The 15,314-nt window shown below is 46.3% G+C and overlaps 1 protein-coding gene across 11 annotated transcripts in view; it reads right to left on the bottom strand.

Annotated features, from left to right (window-relative positions):
- Nucleotides 1-1,404, bottom strand: part of PTPRD (protein tyrosine phosphatase receptor type D) — a 2,106,329-nt gene extending 2,104,925 nt beyond the window's left edge. For 2 of the 11 annotated variants that reach the window (XM_059724729.1, XM_059724732.1), the window contains exon 1: nucleotides 1,229-1,404. The gene's annotated coding sequence lies outside the window, so the exon portion shown is untranslated. The remainder of the gene's footprint in view (nucleotides 1-1,228) is intronic. The other 9 variants (XM_059724733.1, XM_059724734.1, XM_059724735.1 and 6 more) reach the window with 5 other exon arrangements.
- Nucleotides 1,405-15,314: the final 13,910 nt, after the last annotated feature.

The following is a 15,314-nucleotide window of genomic DNA, read 5'->3' as shown; positions in this document are numbered from 1 at the left end:
ATTTCCCTGCCATAATGCTTCCATTAGTGTCATAAAGAGGGCCGTGATGCAATAGGTAAGTTGCCACTAGTTCACCATCCTGGGAACTTTTATGTAGACCCTGTCATTATTCCTAGTGTGGAGTTTATAGGTAGCCATAGGCAACTGTGAATTTTATTCTACTACTGTACATCTTTGGTATTACAGTCTGTATTACGTTTGTGTCCAAAATCAGATCCGTCTTATTGGCCCTCTTGTCACCATATGCTCTCGTTTGATTACTGAACAAATAAAACCATCCGATTTCACACTAGTAAACTTGCACTTTTGCAAACAGCCAATTGCTGCTACAGGCTCCAAGTTAAAAAACTAAAATAAATGGCATTAAGATGCATCATAGACTCAGGCTGGGGTGCTTGACAAAAAACACATTTGAAAAACATAGCCGCAGTCTTATAACTTTGAAAAGTAATGGGACTGAAATGCCTCCTGATTAGAGAGCTGACGGGAATAATCCACAACAGAGTCACTTTTGCTGCTGCACCATTTAAATAAAGAAAAAAATTTAAAAAAAGAAAAAAAAAGAGAGAAAGTGCATGATGTGACATGGGAAATAAGGTGTCAGGACCCTCCTGCACACCCCCCCCCCCCCAATTGCAGTCCACCCTGACAGGACAGAGAGGAGTGCAAGAGGGATTCAAATCCAAGTCCATTTGGCAGTAATAACAGAAAGAAAGAAAGGAAAAAAAAAAAAAACCCACGCTGAAATGCTATTGATTCCTTCCAGTGCATTCAAAACAAACTGACTCGACTCTTATTTCTCCTGACGTGACACAAAGGTTTTATTTAGAGATTACCAAACCCTCGCTGGTGCCTTCCAGCCTCCTCACCCCCCTGCCCTGCCCTGCCCTGCCCTTACCTCCCGGCGCCAGTGCCCCCGTGCCTGCCCGCCGGCTGCGGGGCTCGGGGGCCGCCAACGCCGGCCGTGGATGCACTGTCCCGGGAGGGCTGCCGCGTGCGAGCGCTGCCGGGCTCCGCTCGTCTCTCCCCCTCCCTGGTGCCAGCCACCCGCTTGCCTTAAGTTTGCCCTATGAGCTCTACCCCGCCATGCAGCCTCTACTCCTCCATGCCTCCGTGCAGGGAGGGCAGCCGGCAGCTCGGCTCCAGAGATCGGGGTGGGCAGAGGCACCCACCGCCCGCCTCCCCTCAAAAAGGGGCAAATAACCCGCGTCTCCCGGCGCAGCATCACCTTTGGGCTCCGGGGGCTACGGCCCCGCGCGGGAAGGGGCTTCCCTTCGTCTCTGCCCCCGGCTCCTCTCCTTCCTCTCGGGTGAAGTTGCACGAGGCAAGTTTCCTTGCCCCGCGGGCACGTCCTTCCCGGAGCAGCCGCCGGTCTCGTGCCCCCGCCCCGGCAGGCGGTGCCCTCGGGGAGCCGCGTGCCCCACCTCCGCCGCCCGCCCGGGCTCCACGGCAGGGACCACCCCCCTTCCAAAAATAAAATCAAAGAAGATAAATCCTCCCCCGCGCAAAGCCCCGGCGCGGGGCCGGGAGGAGCTACCTGCAGCGGCCGCGGCGGGGGCAGGAGCAGGAGCGGCTCGGCTCGGAGGTGCGCGGGGAGCCGGGCGGAGCGCGGGAGCCCGGAGCCGGCGCCGCGGTGCAAGTGAAACACTCGCGCAGGCTCCGGCTCGGGGCTGGGCGAGAGGAGGGAGATGATGTGGGGGGAAGCAGCAGCGGCGTCTACACACACACATGCACGCACACGCGCATCCCCACCGGCGGCGGCTGCGGCGGCCCCAGCCCCAGCCCCGCGCTCACCTGCATTTCCTTAACGAGCCACTTGATGGCTCGAGCCGCGCTGCCTCCCGGGGCCCAGCCCCGGCCCCAGCCCGCAGGGGAGTCGGGGGCGCTGTGGCGGCAACTTGCCTCCCCGCGCTGGCCTGAGCCCGGGTCGCGGCGGGCCCTACCTACCTACCCACCCACCCGCGCGGCCGGCTGCAGCTGCTGGCTCCCCGCGCCCCGCACGGCCCGGGCTCAGGCCGAGGGGGGAGGTCGGGGCACGCACACACCTACCCACTCAACTCCTCGCCCGAGCGAGGGGGATGTGTGTGTCACAGAAAGTGTCAGCGGGCAGGTGTGTGTGTGTGTGTGTGTGTGTGTGTGTGGCTGCGGGGGTGAGCGCGCGTGTGGTGCACGTTCAACAACCCCGCGCCACACAGAGCGGGACCCGCTGCCCACCCCCTGCTCGGCATTTGAGGCCAAAGGAATAGCCGATCTTCCCGCTATTAATAATAATAAACCTCCTCCCTCCCTGGGAAAACAATTAATAATGCATTAAGATAATGCCCCTTGGAAGCCACGGGGCCGGCAAGAAGCAAACGGGGAGAGCGGCACTTAGCGCAAGTGCGCGGCGCGGCAGGGGACGAGGCTGCCCCGGGGGAGCACAGCCCCCGCCCCCCCGGGCCCAGGGGCGCGTCTCTCCGGGCTGAGCGGATCCTGGCCTGGCACCCCTCGCCCACCCCCACTGCTTCCACCGGCGGGTTAAGCAAAGCATTTGGCCCTTTCAGTGTTTTCCCTTCCGTCCCTCCCCTGACGATACTTTGTGTGTTTTAAATAAAGATTTCATTCTGCCAACCCGCAGGAAGCTTTTAACAAGATGCAGCTGAGCGTGTCGATATCTTCTATCTTTTTCCTGCTGCTCCGGCGTGTACATCAACTCCAAACCCGGCTCTCCTCTTCTCCGCCTTGTCCTGTGGCAGCTCGGCGGGGCGGCAACGCTCAGCTCCGGAGCTGGGGGGGGCTCAAAGTCATTTCCAGCAGGGAGTGGGGCTGCAAATCCTAACGCCATAGACTGAGGGGGCCCCACGGCTCCCCACTCCCTGGGGAGTAAGGAAGCAAGGGCAAGGACATCTGCATTCCTTTACTATTACTTATATATGTATGCATGTAATACTGTATTACATATGTATATTACTATACTATGTCATACTATAAGTAATAGTATGGTATAATTATATATACACTATATTATTACTTATAGTATTGTGTGTGTATGTATGTGTGTGTGTGTATATATATATACACACACACACACACACACACACACACACACACACACACACATGTAACTACATTTTTAAGAGTGGCTTAATATATAATATACAATATAATAGATATATATGTAACTATGTTTTTAAGGGTGGATAATATATATAACTACATTTTTAAGAGTGGCTAGTCAGATCTTTCCTGGAGTAGATCATATCAACATTTAAATTGCAACAGGATTTGGAAATGCAGATCAGTTCTTCAGGTCAAGAAGTCTCTGCGGTTTGCCTCCTGTTGGGAGGACTGTGCACATGTGCACGCACACACCCATGGGCAAATGATTTTCACCAACTCAGAATGGTTTATTAAAAGGCTGTATGAAAAGAAAGTCTTTAAGTACAAAATAATACTAATGAGGATAATAATAATAATAATGCAGATAATAATGAAGACAAAGATGGACAACAATAATAAAAATACTACTACTACTAATAATGCTAATGAAGATAATAATCTCCATTAAATGCAACTTTATTTGGCATGTCAGCTACCTGCCACTGAGCTTCTAAAGCAAAGCTGCTATACATGGGACTAAGGCACTTCCATTTGGAGACACTACCACCCCAGCCCCTAGCTGTTCAGTTCTTGGTTGCAATCACCTGCTTATGCCTGGCTAGCAACACCTCCTGAGGCAGCACACAGCAGCAGGTTCAATCCAAACCAGCAATACAATGCAGGCCCAAGACGCTGCAAATTCATAATCAAAACAGAGGAGTCTCAGCCAAAGCCTGTTTGCTAACCTGGTTTTCAATCAGCAGGGAGGCGTGATCCACTTGCTTGCCTGATGCACTCATTTCACCTTGGACAAGGAAACGCTGCACAGTTTTCCAAGCAGTGACAATCTGTCCCAGCTGGAATGATAAATACAGGGATTCTCGGTAGGCTGACAAAGCATTCAAATGCGTACACCTCCTCTGCCTAAGGCCGGGTGCTTTAGAGGCAGAGGTACTTAGGAAATGATCTGATCTATATTTTTGCAGGGTCATAATGAACCATTTAGGTCAGGATCCTGCATTCCTCAAACATGCCAGAGTTCTGCTGAATTCAGTGTGCATTCACAAAGCAGAAAATGGCCCTGAATAGGTTAGGAGCTCCACCTGTGTCCCAGCTCCCGATTACAATAGGTCAGGATCTCTCCTCAAAATGTAACAGAGGAAGCAGTTCCACATAACTTTGATCACTCAAAATACTAAATGATGAAGATACGGGGTTTAAAAAAAATAATGCAAAGAGAAAAATCTCTCTTTCTCCTCTGCACTGTAAAAGAAAAACCTATACATATATCTTTTCTTAGACAGATTGCCTGCAAGTAGCAATCATGTGAAACAAATCAACATAATATGGATGCTTTCACCTGAGTAGGTCGCTTGCCAGTTCTATATTCAATTATAAATAAATATGCTCCCATTTACTCTAATAAAGTTGCAGATGTCCTGAGTTTAATATACAATACAGGAATGTAGTGTAGAACTGTTTCATAAAGTATTATTATACCTTAAGTAACTTAAAACCTACCTCAAATATGATTTTTTTTTAAATTTCATTTGACCAGAGACCTATTTTTCTTGATTCCCTATTTTTCTCAAATATGGATCTATTTTCCAGCCCAATATGCGTTCTCTCTCTATTTCATTCCAAGCTTATTTATGAAGAATAGCTTGTACCATTGTAGCACCACGATATGCAGCAGCTTTTACTTATATCAAAGTTCTGTGCAGTGTACTATGTTTAGGAATCATATTACCTGCCACTGAAATGCAGCCGCTATTCTGCATCAAGAACATTACACAATGATTTACCCGATTTGTAAAGGCTAAGATGAAGTCAGCATTACAAAGTATCATAAAAGAGGGAGAAGGGAACAGTGGAGAGGGGGTAGATGAAACTGTTTGGGGAACACAGTTTCTGAAAATCACATGGAAAGCTAAATAAAATTATGGCATTTAGAAAATGGGGAAAAGATTAATTTAAAAAATAGTAAAAAAATATCACTTTTCCAGGGGAGAAAAAAGTTCCAGATTTCAGTGCTTGCCAAATCTTATTATATCACCTGTCATTTGAAATAGATAAACAAAATTCACCCTAATGGCAATGTTGTACCTATGACACTCCCCCCTCCCCACCCCTCCAAAGATACCATAATAATGGTGATTTGGGTACCAGCATTTTATAAACCAGAGTAGTAAATTTGCTGTCTTACTTGTCATCAGCACTTTTTTAGACATATTCTACTTCATTTTCTTTTGACCACTGTACCTTTCAAAAGTATGGCTGAGGTTGGACATTTTATAAATAGTGGATATGAAGTTAATGTAAATGAAAAAGGAAGACTGGGAAAAGTGCAAACATAACAGTTTCAAGATGCAAAATACCAGCTTATTTTATGTCTGCCTTTAGGGATGTGTTGGCACTTACTTTTCTTTTTAAAACTGACTTTATTTCTCAGCCCTAATACATTTTGTGAACTAAGAGCTCCAAAGGGAAATGGTAGAAACCTCAGTTTATGGAATACTTAAATGAGGCTGTGCAAATGGGGGTTCTACAGTGACACCCATGGGATGGATGGCAAGTGGCAGGAACATTCCTTATGAAGCTTCTTCCTGAATATTTGGTCAAGAATAGAGATTGCTATTGCTGGAGTGAGCTGCAGAGGTGGGTCATGAAATCTCCCCATGGATTCTGCAGAAGGCCAGTGCAATGCACACAGGCCACCTGGGAAACACTGTTTGTCCATTATTACTGTAGGTCCACAATTACACGGTCCCAGGACTGGGTACCCTATTCATACTTTTAAAAGGCAAACTCCTCACATTGGTGAGGGGAATTCACAGGAAAGATAATACAACACCAGACCATATCTAATTTTCCATCAAACTTCAAAACCTGGGTGCTGAGGTTGGAGGCATAATAAATGTTCTCCTTCTCCCTGTACCCAGGTAACATTTGACCACCCATGTCTGCTTCATCCTTCACAGATCCCAGATCTGCAGTTAGGGTAAGAGAGTGATAGTGCCAGGGAGAAATGACTCAACTTCCACATGAAAGAATGGAGATCCATTCTTCAATGGGTCTTTCCTTTCTGCTGACTCTAGGATCTGGGTCTAAAAATGTATTTGTTGAATTCTCATGGAGATGAACTGGGAAAATAAGTAGATCTCTCCATGCCTAACTGCCTAACTATACATTATTATATCATGTATATATGGGGTCTCATTAGATATTTGTGAGTAATGACTGTTGTCCTTAATGCAGACAGAAGTCTTTCTGAAAACAAATGGAGTTCTGCTTAGAAAAGGACTGTAGATCATGACCTACTATAGATTTGTACTATGTAACTACTATCATTTGCACTAATAAAGAAAAATAACACATTTGTGAAAGAACATATTTGAAATTTTTACTGTGGGCACTATGCAAAAAAAAAAATCCACAACAATTAGATCTCTTTCATTAGTATGGCCCCACATATTTTCACCCAAAGATACTTACGGTTATATAACCTTTAATTGGCAATTATTTTGTTAAAGAAAAGTATAAAGAAAAAATAATCCAAATAAAGAGGTTGAAGAAGATACTCTATATCATCTTGTTACTTTTGATCAGGTGGCTAAATAGCTCTTGATCCCCCTTATAAATGGTGCATTTTCCCCCATGTCAGAAAATGCTACTATTTTTTCTAATTATTCCTGACCTTTTGTACATTATACTCTGGTGTTGCTCAAAAGAATTGCATCTTTTGTTAATAACTTCAGCAACAACTATGAAACTTAAACATGTCAATTGTGGAGTCTACATCAAAGTATTTTAGAGAGCCCAAATAGTCACCAAAAATCTGTTTTAGCACTTACATCTGAAATTAAGTAAAAGCCTAAATTTATCTCAATATGGCAGTAAGAAATAATTCACAAATTCTTAATTTTAACTTCCCAAAACCTTGGAAGGAATATGAAGAGTCATATTTCAGCATTAAAAGTAGCCTCTGACTATTAAGCTGTGCCTTTACCATCCCAGGACTTTGCTAGGCATTCAGTGAAACATACCACACCTGCTCTGCACACATTATACCCTCAAACAGATGTAATATAGCTGTGATAGCATGGTGCCAGACCCACACCATGCTTATTGGCATACATCCAGTGCTACGCTAAATTGCCTAGATTATACACCCGCTTAAGAGTGTCGTGTGGATAGAGAGGGCATGCCAAACTTCACTGTGGTGCCCCTTAGCACAGTCCCTTGCCAGCATATACGTGGCATTGACAATCAGAGTGATATCAAACTTGTGTACAGTGGCAACACGTAGGGGGTGCACATAGGTGCATGCATACCCTCTGAGAGTGCTGGTGCACCCCCTGTCAGGTCGCGCTCCCTGTTTAGGTGCTGCAGGAACGCAGGTGTCCCCCCTGCAAGCACTGACCAGAGAGCGGGGCCACCAGCAAAAGCATCCGCGCTGCTTTAGGAAGTGCCTGTGGGACTTTTGGAAGTGGTGTGGGCGCTTTTTGGTGAGTGAGATTGGCCGCACACTGACACCAGTCATTGTAATAGGCCATGGTGGACCCCCCTGCCCCATCACTGACTCAAGAGGTACCAGTCACCCATGCTTGTGTGGCAGGCTTGCTGGTGGCAGCCCAGCTTGCCAGTTTGAGCCAGATGGCTCAGGCTGATTGGTGGAGACATTCCCCTTCCCCGCCAATCAGAAGAAGGAGGAAGAGAGGCTTGCCTTGCCCTGACCTGGGGGTGAGATTAAAAAGAGGACCTGAGAGGGAACTAACCTATCAGACTTTCCATTGGTCCATTTCCAATCTGGGGGTGGAGCCTCCAGCCTCCAGAGGGAATAAAAGCATGCATGCTGAGCACATGGGTGGTTTCAAGGGACAACAAAGAGGGCTGCAGAAGACCTGGTGGAGCTGGCCAGTGGGGTGGAGCAGGTACCCCAGAAGTACCCAAAAAGATGCCTCTGCCAAGTGAAAGCATCAAGTAGCTGCATTCCAGCTCCATCATGGAGGGAGCCATGGCATCGGTGCACAGATCAGTGCACGGAGGGTTGGGGAGCAGATGGGACCTTGGTGGCTGCATGAGGCAGCATGAGTCCTCAACTCTGCAAGAGGCAGGAGCCCTTGGTGCTTGGGGTGGTGCACAGGGCTGTATAGCTGAAGCGACCCTGTGGCTGCACAAGGCAGTGCGGGTCCCTATCCCTGCAAGAAGCAGGGGCCCCTAGGTGCACAGAGTGGTACACAGGGCTGGGAAAACTGAAGGGACTCTGGGATTGCATGAGGCAGCATGGGTCCATGACCCTGCAAATGACAGAGGTCCCACAGTGCATGGATCAGTGCATGGGGCTTGGAGAGAGCCAAAGAAAACCCCACCACTGCATGAGGCAGCACAGGCCTATATCCCTGCTGGTGGCAGAGGCCCCAGGGCACCATAGGGTGCACAGGACTGGAAGAGTGGGCAGGCCCTGGTAGCTGCACAAAGCAGCTTGGGCTTTCCACTGTGAATAACAACTGCACAAAGCTGCAGCCCCCAGCAAGGTGGGAGCTTTGACCAGCCCTACCCACAGAAGAGAAAGATGAGCCAAGACCCACTAGAGGGCTAAGGAGCCACGAGTGCCTGGGTAGGGGAGATTTTGGGTCCCCACAGAGGGAGAGGCCAAGGTCTCCACAGGGGAAGAGGGGCCTCAGTATCTAAGGGAAGTTTTGTGCCCCAAAGTCCAGCTAGTCAAGGGGACTAGGAGTAGTTAGCATTGTCCCCTAGGGGTTACCTATTTCCCCTTTGTATTACTGCTTTATGCATCGTGATTATTATACATTGTTGGTGATGGATGTAAATGTTAAGTTTCATGTAAATGTTTAAGGTTGCCCTGAGGTTTTATTCACCAAGGCGCCCCCGGGGGTTACAAGAAATAATGGCCACAAGCTAGCAGAGAGCAGATTTAGACTGGACATTAGGAATAACTTCTTCACAGTTAGAGTGGCCAAGGTCTGGAACGGGCTCCCAAGGGAGGTGGTGCTCTCCCCTACCCTGGGGGTCTTCAAGAGGAGGTTGGATATGCATCTAGCTGGGGTCAGCTAGACCCAGCACTCTTTCCTGCCTATGCAGGGGGTCGGACTCGATGATCTATTGAGGTCCCTTCCGACCCTAACATCTATGAATCTATGAATCCACATATAGGCAGGGTGGGCCATGTGTTGTATTTTCACTGTGAATTTATTTAATTTGATATTGTATTATAAGACATTTATATATTGCTTTGTTTTGTCTGTTAACTGGCCAGTTGCTAAAATGCTGTGAAGAGCCTGGTGATTATCACTTTGGATTCAAGTGGTTGCTATGCCTATAGTTTCATAGTTGGTAGCGTCGGAAGGGACCTGAGGAGATCATCTAGTCTGAACCCCTGCCGTGGCCGGAAAGAGTACTGGGGTCAAACAACCCCAGCCAGACGTTCATCCAGCCTCCTTTTAAAGACCCCCAGGGTAGGAGCCAGCACCACTTCTTTTGGAAGTCGGTTCCAGGTCCTGGCCACCCTGACAGTGAAATAGTGCTTCCTAACGTCTAGCCTGAAACTACCTTCTGCTAGCTTGTGTCCATTATTTCTTGTAACTCCCGGGATTGCTCGGGGGAACAGGGACTCTCCCAATGCCTGCTGGTCCCCACTGACTAGTTTGTAGACTGCTACTAGATCCCCTCTCAGCCTTCTCTTTTGGATGCTGAACGGGTTCAGGTCCCTCAGCTTCTCCTCGTAGGGCCTGCCCTGCTGACCCCAATCATGTGGGTGGCCCTCCTTTGGACCCTCTCCATATTGGCCACATCCCTCCTGAAGTGTGGCACCCAGAACTAGATGCAGTACTCCAACTGCGGCCTGACCAGTGTCACATAGAGGGGGAGGATCACCTCCTTGGACCTGCTTGAGATGCATCTGTGGATACACGACAAGGATGGCTGGCCTTCCTGACTGCGTCCCCACACTGTCGGCCCATGTCCATTGTGGCATCAATGATGACTCCAAGATCCTTTTCTGTCTCAACACTGGTGAGAAGGGAGTTCCCCAGCCTGTAGGTGTTCTGCTGGTTCTTCCTCCCCAAGTGCATTACCCTTCACTTGTCAGTGTTGAACCCCATCCTGTTCTCTTCGGCCCACCCCTGTAACCTGTCTAGATCCACTTGCAGCCTATTCCTTCCTACTAGCATACCCACTTCATCCCACATCTTAGTGTCATCTGCAAATTGAACAGGGTGCTTTCTACCCCCTCGCCCAAATCACTGATGAAGATGTTGAATAGTGCGGGCCTGAGGAACGAGCCCTGGGGAACCCCACTGCCCACATCCCTCCAGGTCGAATAAGACCTGTCCACCACCACCATCTGGATGCGGCCCTCCAGCCAGTTAGTGATGCATCTGACCATGTAGGCATCAACACCACTGTCTCATAGTTTCTTACTGAGAATGGGATGAGAGACCGTGTCAAAGGCCTTCCTTAAGTCCAGAAAGACTATATCCACTGCAACACCTGCATCCAAGGACTTGGTGACCTGGTCATAGAAGGCCACCAGGTTGGTTTGACAAGACCTGCCCCTAATGAACTCATGCTGGTTGCCCCTGAGCATAACCTCCCCTGCTGGCCCTTCCTGGATATGTGCCAGGATAATTCTTTCGAAAAGCTTCCCCAGGACCGAGGTAAGACTCACGAGCCTATAGTTTCCTGGGTCCTCCTTCCTCCCTTTTTTGAAGATGGGGACAACATTGGCCCTTTTCCAGTCCTCTGGCACATCGCCCAAGCGCCATGAGTGCTCATAGAGCACTATGTGGGGGTCTGTGTTGTTGTAACGTTATGTATGCTCTAACCATTGTTTATCTATTGTTGTGTCCTAATTAGTGAACCACTGCTTAACTTGGTAGCACCATTGTTAGGCCCTGCAGGCCTGCCATGGGAACAGGGAGTGCTGGGGCTATACCCTAATAAGAAGAGCACTGGGAGTCAAGGTTTATGCTGATAAAGTGCCTTTGTCTGTCATATTCACTTGGTTTCTGCCCGTGTACATGAGTAATAATGTTTATGGCCTTAGTAATATAAATGTGTAAATAGTTCTCAAAAATTTGTGTTTACTAAGTGTATTGGTCCTGTAAATAGCATTCTGTAAATAGTTAAAGCCCACTGGGTGACCACAGTCTCTGCTCTGCTCTGTTCTGCTCTGCTGTGTAGGGGAAGATGGTGAATTGGCCTAGGCTAAGCAGCTACTCTTTCTCAGCACGCATGCATGCACGCGTGCACGCGCACACACACACACACACACACACACACACACCCCTCCTAACATCCCTTCAATTGCACAGGGGGTACCAGCTGCGTACTACCCAGGTTACACACGTATAGCTAATTATCCCATATCTGCCTACTGTAGAGTCCTTACATCTACTGACATGTCTCGAACTGCCCACTATAAGAGTGCAACATAAGACTGAATGGTCCACATATCTGATCTAGTTCCTGCATTCCTGTATACAGAAAGTTAAGTATGTGCTAAGTCTTTGTAAGGTTATAGAGTAAATGTATTAGAATCTGGCCAAGAGCAATCAAGTTGAAGACAATAAGAAATTTCTTATTTACATATGTGGGCACAGAATTGGAGCATAACTAAGAAATCTCTTCATTCTCCTCCAAAAAAGGACATAGCAAGAGCATTGCAACTGCAGCAATAATCCACCCACTATTTTTTCAGCTGCCTTTCCAATGCACCTGGAGTAGGGAGTGGACCTTTTTTATTAAGATTTCTGAAATGGAATTAAAAATATGTTCTCACCTTGAAGTCTCTGTTTCACTAATTCCTGCAAAATATGCCTTAAGCACATGTTTTACAGCCTCAGCTAAAAACAAGTAAAATGTTTAAAAAAAAAATTAAAAAAAGAACAGAGTGCTACTTTGAGGAGCAAAAAAGACTGATAGAAGAACTCCTAGAGACAGAATGATATACCTTGTGATGACTCAAAAAATCACAAGCACTTTACACTCTCTTATTATAATAATTTGCAATTCTGTCACAGAGTGAGTCCAAGACACAAAAGTCTTGGTTACAACCCAGATGGGGTAGATGTCAGGTACATATGTTATTTTTCATTGAGGACAAACCAAATATGTATAAATTTTTTTTTCCATTTAATCATGTATTAATACTATGCAACTGCAACAGGGAAGCGAGCTAGCCCCATCATGGAGCTCTGAGAGAGCAAAGGGAAAAAAGAGACTACCACAGCAACAAGCCTGGGAGAAGCAGGACAATGTGGTGGACCCAGAGCAAAGGTGAGACAGGATAGAGACCCAGATGGGAAAGAAAATAAGGAGCTGAGGGGGCAGAGAGAGCAGTGAGAAAAAAAGCTGCTTGGGGGGCACAACAGATCACCAGAAAGAATTAAAGGGGAGCTGGATGGATAGTTCGCTCCTTGGAAAAAATGCCTGGAAGAAGATCCATGGAAACATGGAAGGGTGACGGCATATGGCTGTGACAGTCAGAACCAGAGGGGTTAAAGAGCAAATTATAGCAAATAATACCTGCTTCTTGGAGGCATCTGACAATGGCATAACAGTTAATATTAGCTAAGGCAAAGCTTACAAGATTATAACCCGCAAAATGTACCTTGTCTGTCACAAGTATAACCGCAATGTTAAAATTAACTGTCTGTACCAATAATAAGACTAACATGGACCCCAAAAAGCGGAACTAGAAAACAGAACTGCAAACTTTAGCTAACCTAATGGTTCTTGCTTAAAGGTCAGTCAAAATGACAAACCTGACCACAAAATATGATTGACACATTCCAAAAAATTCCAAAAGGGAAGTAGCCAGGTCGGTTGAACTAGGTGGAGAAAATGCTAATCTCAACTGAGTCTAAGTTTAGGCAGTAACCTTTTATGATAATTTCTAACCTTTTAATCCCATAGGGTAACAACTTCAGGGCAAGATTGTGAGTGGCTCTGAAGCCAAGAGATTAGCATAAAATAAAGTATAAAAGAACTCGCATGTCAGGTGACCACTAGGAAGGACGGAACAGAATGGTCATTGCTGTTCCAAGCCCGGACTCCAGACTCCTGGTCTGAGCAAGGATCAGATCCTGACTAAGGAAACTTCCCCAGTGCTCCCTCCGACAGTGTCGATTGGGTATGCCTGACTTCGCTGGAACAACTTAGCGTGTACCTGGCACTGAGGGACTGTCAATAAGCTACCAACTAAGTAGGAACTCTTTGTCAATTTGTCTGTCTGTTGTTATTATCACTATCAACTCTTAATTCTTATTGTTGTATTATTTGTTTATTAGATTAATCTCTCTGTTAACTGTTATACATGTAAACCATATTTTGCTGCTAAAACATATTTTTGCTTCTATAAGTAAAATTTACCTTTACTGTTATAAGTGAAACTTGTCTTTGCTTCACTCCCAATTTCACCTCCTCGATCCTGAACTGAACAGTCCAGTGGCTGATACATTCACAGCACCCAGTTGGCCTGTGACCAAATTAATACACTCACAGTGCCCAGTTGGCCTGTGACATATGGCCAAAAGAGGGGACTGGAGGAAGAGTCCCGAAGACAGACTTACTTAAGAAACCAGAGAGACAAGGCAACGGAGACAGCTGGGCCCGTGAGTCCAGTGGACATCAGGTCCATTCAAGGAGACCTGGAAAAAAAAAAAGAGACAAAACCAAGTGGGGAGGTGAGCCAGGAGAGGCAGCCCCTCATACCCTGATACTGCAAAATAAGTGTGGGGTTGAATGGCATGACCGTTTGCTTGAGACCCGTGCAGGGAAGAACAGGGCAAGTGACTGGTAATGAGTGAGCTCTGGGCAAGAGATGGAACAAAGTACTTTGAGGGTTGTGGTTTCCCTAGGGGACACATAACAAATACAAAGCTGTAAAATCAGGTGTGGTAAGGACAGAGTATGGGGATGGTGGAGCCCTGTGAAGAGGAGTCAGTCTTCTGAACTGCAGATACAATACCAACCTCATCTCTCAGGACTGTGTTTATGTTTGTACCTTCTTTTTCCATTTAAATTGTGGCAGGTGAGAAATAAAGGAGATCTCCCAGGCCATAAAAAGTGAGAGATTACAATTTTATTTTGTGGGCATAGCTAATTTCTCACAGTGACCTTTCCCTCCTTTTACTTCATGTTTTTATTTTGGACACAATTCAGTGCCATTTTAATTTGTCCATAAAATAAAATCCAAAGAGATATATTATTATGTCAATTGCATATTTACCATGTTGTACAACTTAACTTTTTCTCTGAATATTAACCTTTTAAAAATGAGTTGTTCTGTAGATACATAAATTAAGCCAAAAAAGACTATAGAAATTTGGGGAAAATAGTTCTTTTATAGAAACAAACTGGTAGTCTTTTCATCTTACAATTACCTGTGTTATAGTGGATGAAATTAAGGAACACATTCCCTACAATTTCTATTTCTCTACCAAGTCTAATCTATTCTCCAGTCCAGCCTTTCTTCTGAAGCCCAATTAGGCATTAATAGCCCATTTAAACCAAAATATGTCCTCATTTTGTTACTTCTGTAATGCATTCTGAAACTGTAATTGGAGACAGAATTGTTTATTATGATCTGTTTTGCATTACAAAATATGTAATTATTTGTAGACAGGATATTACTGTAGTTAAATTCCAATGTGCTTCAGGCACCAACTGAACTAACACAAAAGTCACTTGTACTGAAAGCCCTGCTTTTCCTGCTCAGCCAGACTCACTCCTATGACCATGGGGGATGGGTCTGGCTGAGTGGGGAAAGTGGGGCCTTCCTGCTTATGAAGGCAGATTCCTCAGGGTGCCTCTTTGTAAGTGGGGATAGTGAGCAGGTACTCCAGGGGCTTGACAGGCCTCAAGCCCCCAGAGAACATGCCCAGGGTGTCTGGACTGTGCAAGCAGCTCAGGCTGCTTGTATTCTTCTACCACAGGGCTAATAGATGTCCACTGCAATAAAGTGTCAGAGTCTATGCTACTTTTTGTCTCACTATTGGTTTTCCTTTGATGTAGCATGACAAAGAGTAGCAAAGTCTCTTTGCTCACCATTTGTACTGCCATAGAAAACATTATGGAGGCACAAATGAGATGTCAGGTGCTGTCTGTTTCTACCCTAAGTCATGAACTTGCAATGAATTCCATGTGGGAAGATCCTTGTATCCCGACAGAGACCCTCAGTACAGCCCTATATGGGCTTTGCACATAACTTA

This window comes from Alligator mississippiensis, chromosome 3 (assembly GCF_030867095.1).
Source record: "Alligator mississippiensis isolate rAllMis1 chromosome 3, rAllMis1, whole genome shotgun sequence".
In the NCBI taxonomy this organism is placed as follows: domain Eukaryota; kingdom Metazoa; phylum Chordata; order Crocodylia; family Alligatoridae; genus Alligator; species Alligator mississippiensis.
This window is presented reverse-complemented; position numbering and strand designations above follow the sequence as displayed.